This window comes from Ranitomeya variabilis, chromosome 4 (genome assembly GCF_051348905.1).
Source record: "Ranitomeya variabilis isolate aRanVar5 chromosome 4, aRanVar5.hap1, whole genome shotgun sequence".
In the NCBI taxonomy this organism is placed as follows: Eukaryota; Metazoa; Chordata; class Amphibia; order Anura; family Dendrobatidae; genus Ranitomeya; species Ranitomeya variabilis.
In genome coordinates, this window is record NC_135235.1 from 495,878,017 (window position 1) to 495,887,720 (window position 9,704).

The window sequence follows — 9,704 nt, forward strand, 5'->3', positions numbered from 1 at the left end:
TTTCATTCTTTATAAGCATTATTGGGCTGACACAGACATTACTCGTGGCCCTGATGATGATTTCACCATAGTAGCCAGTAACGGTCAGCCCTTACCACAAGTGGGATACAAAGAGGTCACCATTAAAGTGGGGCGGGTAGAGTTAAAATACCAAGGGATTGTGATTGTTGATATTGATCGCTGTGAATGTAACCCTATGATAACCATTGGTACTAATGTCATAGAAAATTGTCTTGCAGAGGTTATTGTCTTGTTACAACAGGTGGCCGAAACTGCTGGTTCCAGTGAGCAACGTGTTTTGCAGAAAGAAATCAGAGCTCTGGTACAGAGACAGCAGGTAGAACTATCTGGTGGAGAAATTGGCCGTGCCACAGTGAGTGATTCAATCCCCATTGCAATACCCCCCAGGAGTGAAATGTTAATATGGTGTCGGGCAGCAATAGGCCTCAGAGGTAAAGACTACCAGGCCCTGGTAGAACCTGTGTATTCAGACAGTAGGCCCACAATCCTGACAGCCAGAGGGGTGGTTGAAGTCCGCAAGGGGAGGGTACCAGTGCGTGTCCTTAACTGTGGAGAGGAAGAGGTCCACCTAACCAAATATGCCACACTTGCCAAACTGTTTGCTGTTGATAATAATGTGATACAGGCAACAGAACCCTTGGTCCCGTCCAACCAGGCGGAGGACAATGGCTCTGCGGGACAAATGGAAGATTGGTGTCAGAAATTACACGTGGGCACTGACTCTACCCCATTACACCAAAAACGGGGCTTACAGGGTGGTTCATGAGTATGAGTGGGTATTCAGCAAGTACCCCTTAGATTTTGGGCAGGTAAAAGGGATTCAACATCATATCCCCACGGGAAATCATCCACCTATTAAAGAGAGATACCGTCCTGTACCCCCAGCTCATTATTAGTGTGCCAAAGACATGTTGCGAGAGATGAAGGAGGCTGGGGTAGTTAGAGACAGTTGTAGCCCCTGGGCAGCTCCATTAGTCCTCGTCAGGAAGAAGGATGGCACGATGAGGATGTGTGTTGATTATAGGCAGATAAACCACATTACACTTAAAGATGCATACCCACTGCCCAGAATAGAAGAGTCCTTCGCTGCTTTAAAATCTGCTAACTACTTCTCTACCTTGGATCTCACCAGTGGGTACTGGCAGGTTCCCATAGCAGAGGCGGACAAGGAAAAGACGGCCTTCACCACACCGATGGGTCTCTGTGAATTCAACTACATGCCATTCGGACTGTGCAACGCCCCAGGAACGTTCCAGAGGATGATGGAGTGCTGTCTTGGACACAAGAACTTTGAAACCGTATTGCTCTATCTGGACGATGTCATTGTCTTCTCCAAGACTTATGAGGACCATCTGGAGCACCTGGCTGAGGTGTTCGAAGCTCTGTCTAACTTTGGCCTAAAGGTAAAACCATCTAAATGCCATCTGCTAAAGGCCAAAGTGCAGAACCTTGGCCATGTAGTGAGTGCCGAAGGAGTGGCCCCAGACCCTGACAAAGTCACTGTGATTAGAGATTAGCCGAAGCCCAGCAACCTCCATGAAGTCCGGCAGTTCCTCGGGTTGGTAGGCTATTACAGAAGATTTATCAAAGACTTCACCAAGAAAGCCACACCACTACAAGACCTGTTAGTGGGCCAATCCAAGAAAACCAAGGGTAAAAATACCCTATTTGACTGGAATGACGGACTGGAGAGATCCTTCACTTGTTTGAAGTCAGCTTTGACGGGAGAAGAGGTACTGGCTTACCCTGAATATGACCAACCGTTTATGCTGTATACGGATGCCAGCAACATGGGACTGGGAGCCGTGTTCTCCCAGTGTTGTGAATTAGACAGTTTGCTCCCTCTTGTGGTTACTAGTGATATGACTCTGGGATTTTCTTCCCTCAGTTTTCACCCAGCTGGGTCGTTAGTTCAGGGGTGTTGCTATATAAACCTCCTGGAACCTTAGTCCAGTGCCTGGCATCGTTGTAATCAGACACATTCTGTTTGCTCCTATCTGCTGGTCCTGGTTCGTGCAAATTAAGCTAAGTCCTGCTTCTTTGTTTTTTGGGTTATTTGCTTGCTCTCATTTTTGTCCAGCTTGTACTAAATGTGATTCCTGACCTTGCTGGAAGCTCTAGGGGGCTGGTGTTCTCCCCCCGGGCCGTTAGACGGTTCGGGGGTTCTTGAATTTCCAGTGTGGATATTTTTGATAGGATTTTTGCTGACCATATAAGTTATCTTTCTATATTCTGCTATTAGCTAGTGGGCCTCTCTTTGCTAAATACCTAGCTCATTCTTATGTTTGTCTTTTCCTCTTACCTCACCGTTATTATTTGTTGGGGGCTTCTATCCAACTTTTGGGGTATTTTCTCTGGAGGCAAGAAAGGTCTTTCTTTTCCCTTCTAGGGTTAGGTAGTTCTCCGGCTGGCGCGAGACGTCTAGGATCAACGTAGGAACGTTCCCCGGCTGCTGGTATTTGTGGTGCTAGGATTAGATATATGGTCAGCCCAGTTACCACTGCCCTATGAGCTGGTTTTCTGTGTTTGCAGACTTAGCAATTATTCCTGAGACCCTCTGCCATTGGGGTCATAACAGTATGCCAGGCCAACATTGAATGTTTAATGCATTGCAGAAGTGGGATAATAAGAAAGGAAATTCTGAGGTTTTTTTTTTTCTTTCCTCTCTTCCTCCCCTTTACCTTTGAGTGGCTTGTGCTTGCTGCAGACATGAATGTCCAGACCTTGATTACAAGTGTAGACTAGCTGGCAGCTCGTGTGCAGGGCATACAAGATTTTGTTACCAGTAGTCCTATGTCTGAACCTAAAATACCTATTCCGGAATTGTTTTCTGGAGACCGATTTAGGTTTAGGAATTTCAAGAATAATTGTAAATTGTTTTTTTCTCTGAGACCCCGTTCATCTGGAGATTCAGCTCAGCAAGTTAAAATTGTTATTTCTTTTTTGCGGGGCGACCCTCAGGATTGGGCTTTCTCGCTAGCGCCAGGAGATCCGGCATTGGCAAATATTGATGCGTTTTTTCTGGCGCTCGGATTGCTTTACGAGGAACCCAATCTTGAAATTCAGGCACAAAAAGCCTTGCTGGCTATTTCTCAGGGTCAGGATGAAGCTGAAGTGTATTGCCAAAAATTTCGGAAATGGTCCGTGCTTACTCAGTGGAATGAGTGTGCTCTGGCCGCAAATTTCAGAAATGGCCTTTCTGAAGCCATTAAGAATGTGATGGTGGGTTTCCCCATTCCTACAAGTCTGAATGATTCTATGGCGCTTGCTATTCAAATTGACCGGCGTTTGCGGGAGCGCAAAACCGCTAATCCTCTGGTGGTGTTGTCTGAACAAACACCTGATTTAATGCAATGTGATAGAATTCAGACTAGAAATGAACGGAAAAATCATAGACGTCAGAATGGGTTGTGTTTTTACTGTGGTGATTCTACACATGTTATATCAGCATGCTCTAAATGCCTAACAAGGGTTGTTAGTCCTGTCGCCATTGGTAATTTGCAACCTAAATTTATTTTGTCTGTGACTTTAATTTGCTCTTTGTCTTCTTACCCTGTTATGGCGTTTGTGGATTCAGGTGCTGCCCTGAGTCTTATGGATCTGTCATTTGCCAAGCGCTGTAGTTTTGTTCTTGAACCGTTGGTAAATCCTATCCCTCTTAGAGGTATTGATGCTACGCCATTGGCGGAAAATAAACCGTAGTTTTGGACGCAGGTGACCATGTGCATGACTCCTGAACATCGGGAGGTGATTCGTTTTCTTGTTCTGCATAAAATGCATGATTTGGTCGTTTTGGGTCTGCCATGGTTACAGACCCACAATCCAGTCTTGGATTGGAAGGCAATGTCTGTGTCAAGTTGGGGCTGTCAGGGAATTCATGCTGATTCCCCGCCGGTGTCTATTGCTTCCTCTACTCCTTCGGAAGTTCCTGAGTATTTGTCTGATTATCAGGATGTATTCAGCGAGTCCAGATCCAGTGCTCTGCCTCCTCATAGGGACTGTGACTGCGCCATAGATTTGATTCCAGGTAGTAAATTTCCTAAGGGAAGATTATTTAATCTGTACCTGAGCATGCCGCAATGCGTTCGTATATCAAGGAGTCTCTGGAGAAGGGGCATATCCGTCCATCCTCTTCCCCTCTTGGTGCGGGATTCTTTTTTGTGGCCAAGAAGGACGGATCTTTGAGACCTTGTATTGACTATCGGCTTCTGAATAAAATCACTGTAAAATTTCAGTATCCTTTGCCTCTGTTGTCGGACTTGTTTGCCCGGATTAAAGGTGCCAAGTGGTTCACCAAGATAGATCTTCGTGGTGCGTACAACCTTGTGCGCATTAAGCAAGGTGATGAATGGAAGACTGCATTTAATACGCCCGAAGGTCATTTTGAGTACTTGGTGATGCCTTTTGGGCTTTCTAATGCTCCCTCAGTGTTTCAGTCCTTTATGCATGATATTTTCCGGAAGTATCTGGATAAATTTATGATTGTTTATCTGGATGATATTCTGGTTTTCTCTGAAGATTGGGACTCACATGTGGAGCAGGTCAGGATGGTGTTTCAGGTTTTGCGTGAGAATGCCTTGTTTGTTAAAGGCTCAAAGTGTCTCTTTGGAGTACAGAAGGTTCCCTTTTTGGAGTTTATTTTTTCCCCTTCTGCTGTGGAGATGGACCCAGTCAAGGTCCGAGCTATTCATGAGTGGACTCAACCCACGTCAGTTAAGAGTCTTCAGAAGTTCTTGGGTTTTGCTAACTTCTACCGTCGTTTTATCGCTAATTTTTCTAGCGTTGTTAAACCTTTGACGGATATGACCAAGAAAGGTTCTGATGTTGCTAACTGGGCTCCTGCAGCCGTGGAGGCGTTCCAGGAGTTGAAGCGCCGGTTTACTTCGGCGCCTGTTTTGTGCCAGCCTGATGTCTCACTTCCCTTTCAGGTCGAGGTGGATGCTTCTGAGATTGGGGCAGGGGCCGTTTTGTCACAGAGAGGCCCTGGTTGCTTGGTAATGAGACCACGTGCTTTCTTCTCTAGGAAGTTTTCGCCTGCTGAGCGGAATTATGATGTTGGCAATCGGGAGTTACTGGCCATGAAGTGGGCATTTGAGGAGTGGCGTCATTGGCTCGAGGGTGCTAAGCATCGTGTGGTGGTCTTGACTGATCACAAAAATCTGATGTATCTCGAGTCTGCTAAACGCCTTAATCCTAGACAGGCCCGCTGGTCATTGTTTTTCTCCCGTTTTGACTTTGTGGTCTCGTATTTACCAGGTTCAAAGAATGTGAAAGCTGATGCTCTTTCAAGGAGCTTTGTGCCTGACTCCCCTGGAGTCACAGAACCTGTTGGTATTCTTAAAGAGGGAGTTATCTTGTCAGCCATTTCTCCTGATTTGCGACGTGTGTTGCAGAGATTTCAGGCTGGTAGACCTGACTCTTGTCCACCTGACAGACTGTTTGTTCCTGATAAGTGGACCAGCAGAGTCATTTCCGAGGTTCATTCCTCGGTGTTGGCAGGTCATCCGGGAATTTTTGGCACCAGAGATCTGGTGGCTAGGTCATTTTGGTGGCCTTCCTTGTCACGGGATGTACGGTCATTTGTGCAGTCCTGTGGGACTTGTGCTCGAGCTAAGCCTTGCTGTTCTCGTGCCAGCGGGTTGCTCTTGCCCTTGCCTGTCCCGAAGAGGCCTTGGACACATATTTCCATGGATTTCATTTCTGATCTCCCGGTGTCTTGGGGTATGTCTGTCATCTGGGTGGTATGTGATCGCTTTTCAAAAATGGTCCATTTGGTGCCTTTGCCTAAGCTGCCTTCCTCTTCCGATCTGGTTCCTGTGTTCCTTCAGAATGTGGTTCGTTTACACGGCATTCCTGAGAATATTGTGTCTGACAGAGGATCCCAGTTTGTTTCCAGGTTCTGGCGATCCTTTTGTGCTAGGATGGGCATTGATTTGTCGTTCTCGTCTGCCTTTCATCCTCAGACTAATGGACAAACTGAGCGAACTAATCAGACTCTGGAGGCTTACTTGAGGTGTTTTGTTTCGGCAGATCAGGATGATTGGGTGACCTTCTTGCCGTTGGCTGAGTTTGCCCTTAATAATCGGGCTAGTTCAGCTACTTTGGTTTCGCCATTTTTCTGCAACTCTGGTTTCCATCCTCGTTTTTCCTCGGGACATGTGGAGCCTTCTGACTGCCCTGGGGTGGATTCTGTGGTGGATAGGTTGCAGCTGATCTGGAATCATGTGGTGGACAACTTAAAATTGTCACAGGAGAAGGCTCAGCGTTTTGCCAACCGCCGCCGCGGTGTGGGTCCCCGACTTCGTGTTGGGGATTTGGTGTGGCTGTCTTCTCGATTTGTTCCTATGAAGGTCTCCTCTCCTAAATTTAAGCCTCGCTTCATCGGTCCTTACAAGATATTGGAAATCCTTAATCCAGTGTCCTTTCGCTTGGATCTTCCGGTTTCGTTTGCCATTCACAACGTGTTCCATAGGTCTTTGTTACGACGCTACGTTGTGCCTGTGGTTCCTTCTGCTGAGCCTCCTGCTCCGGTGTTGGTTGAGGGCGAGTTGGAGTACGTGGTGGAGAAGATCTTGGATTCTCGTCTCTCCAGACGGAGGCTTCAGTATTTGGTCAAGTGGAAGGGCTATGGTCAGGAGGATAATTCCTGGGTGGTTGCCTCTGATGTGCATGCGGCCGATTTAGTTTGTGCCTTTCACGCTGCTCATCCTGATCGCCCTGGTGGTCTTGGTGAGGGTTCGGTGACCCCTCCTTAAGGGGGGGGGGTACTGTTGTGAATTAGACAGTTTGCTCCCTCTTGTGGTTACTAGTGATATGACTCTGGGATTTTCTTCCCTCAGTTTTCACCCAGCTGGGTCGTTAGTTCAGGGGTGTTGCTATATAAACCTCCTGGAACCTTAGTCCAGTGCCTGGCATCGTTGTAATCAGACACATTCTGTTTGCTCCTATCTGCTGGTCCTGGTTCGTGCAAATTAAGCTAAGTCCTGCTTCTTTGTTTTTTGGGTTATTTGCTTGCTCTCATTTTTGTCCAGCTTGTACTAAATGTGATTCCTGACCTTGCTGGAAGCTCTAGGGGGCTGGTGTTCTCCCCCCGGGCCGTTAGACGGTTCGGGGGTTCTTGAATTTCCAGTGTGGATATTTTTGATAGGATTTTTGCTGACCATATAAGTTATCTTTCTATATTCTGCTATTAGCTAGTGGGCCTCTCTTTGCTAAATACCTAGCTCATTCTTATGTTTGTCTTTTCCTCTTACCTCACCGTTATTATTTGTTGGGGGCTTCTATCCAACTTTTGGGGTATTTTCTCTGGAGGCAAGAAAGGTCTTTCTTTTCCCTTCTAGGGTTAGGTAGTTCTCCGGCTGGCACGAGACGTCTAGGATCAACGTAGGAACGTTCCCCGGCTGCTGGTATTTGTGGTGCTAGGATTAGATATATGGTCAGCTCAGTTACCACTGCCCTATGAGCTGGTTTTCTGTGTTTGCAGACTTAGCAATTATTCCTGAGACCCTCTGCCATTGGGGTCATAACACCCAGGTCCAGAAAGGCAAAGAAAGGATAATTGCTTACGCCAGCAGGAAACTTCGTCCCACGGAAAGGAACCCTGACAACTACAGTTCCTTTAAGCTAGAGTTCCTCGCCATCGTCTGGGCAGTGACGGAGAGATTCAAGCATTACCTGACCTCAGCAAAATTCACCGTCTTCACGGACAACAATCCACTGACACACTTGGACACAGCAAAACTTGGTGCCTTAGAGCAGCGGTGGATGGCCCGGTTGTCCAATTATGATTTCACTATCAAGTACCGTGCAGGGCACAAGAATGTGAATGCCGATGCATTGTCCAGAATGCCCAACTTGCCAGAAATGGGAGAAGACTCGGAAACCCTTGAAGAAATAGAGTTGCCAGCTTTCCATCGCCCCAAGGCCGCTCAGTATTCCCATCATGTGAAGAACAAGCGCAAGAACAAGCAGGACGCCACGCTGAATCCCCTGCTCCACCATGGATGGGCAGAGACCCAGGACAGTGTCCCCGCGGTCCGTCAGGCGAAAGAACTCCTGACGCAGGCAGGTTCACACCCTGGCCCAGATGATCCACAAGAGACGCAACAACTGTGGAAGGAGAAAGGCAGATTATTTATCTACGATGGTAAGCTGTGCCGAAGAAGCATCGACCCACGCACTCATGAGTTGGTATGGCAGGTAGTAGTCCCAAGACAAGATGCGCCAATGGTTCTGGAAGCGTACCACGATGGAGCAGGACACTTCGTATGGAGGAAGTTGGAGAGTCTACTTCGTGGAAGGTTCTACTGGGTTGGCATGAGAAAAACCGTCGAAAAGTGGTGCCGAGAGTGTGGCCCATGTAGCCTACGCAGGAAGGATCGTGACAGCCAGAGGGATCCCCTACAATCCATAGTCACCAAACAGCCACCTGAACTGGTAGCCTTAGACCATGTGAAGCTAACACCAAGCCGGTCAGGCTATGTCTACGCCCTGACCATCGTGGATCACTATTCCAGATTCCTGGTAGTTGTACCTGTCAAGGATTTGACGGCAAGAACAGCAGCCAAGGCCTTTCAACGGTACTTTTGCAGACCACACGGATACTCAGAGAAGGTCCTTACTGATCAAGGTCCAGCCTTCGAAGCAGAGGTATTCCAAGAGTTCTGCAACTTATACGGATGCAAAAAGATCAGAACAACACCGTATCACCCACAAACCAACGGAATGTGCGAAAAGATGAACCAAGTGGTAATCGACTTACTGAAGACCTTGGCTGTGGAAGAACAGCACTTATGGCCAGAAAAATTGCCAGACTTGGTAGATCTGTATAACCACATTCCAGTGAATTCCACCAACTGTACTCCAGCATATCTGATGAATGGAAGATCCAGCAAACTACCTGTTGATCTAGATATGGGAGTCCTAACCCCAGAAAATCCATCATCTGATGCAGATTGGGATACAGAAAGACAGCAAAAGTACCGTCAAGTGCAAGAGTGTGTTGAAAGAAGTCTATCTCAAGCCAGACAAAAACAAGAGAGAGATTACAATCAACGTGCTCCTGCAACTCCCCTGTCACCAGTTGAACAAGTGTTAAAGCGTAAAAGAAGAATGAACAAACTTGATGATCAGTGGGAAGCAGAGGCATATACCATTTTGCCGTCCAACTTTGACAATACTAAAGTTTGTCTTATCAGCAACGATGGAGGAGAAACTTCGACACCAGTATCCAGAGACCATCTCAAGAAATGCCCTGATAAATTGAGGAACAGAGGAACAGATCCAGGAACATCTCCACCTATGGAAGAGAAGATGATACACACTGTTCTGGGAGATTTTCCCCAGTCCTGGACTCAAATAAATCAGGCCATTGTGATACCTGTCTTGACTTTTCCCCAGCTGGGAACACCAGAACAAAATGCGACTCAGAGCCATCCAGAACCTGAAGAGACTCCGCACCAACAGGTTCAAGCAGCAACCGTCACCTCCACAGTGACTCAGCAAAACGTCATGCCAGCAGTCGAATCGGTAAATCCACCCTCTGCTATTGGTGAAACTGTTAGACCCATGGTGAATCTGAGACCACGCAGACGACTACCTAGTATACCTACACATAGTACATGCATTAGTGGGTACGCTACAACAGACACAGTAGCTCAGGAACTACGCAGGTCTACACGTAG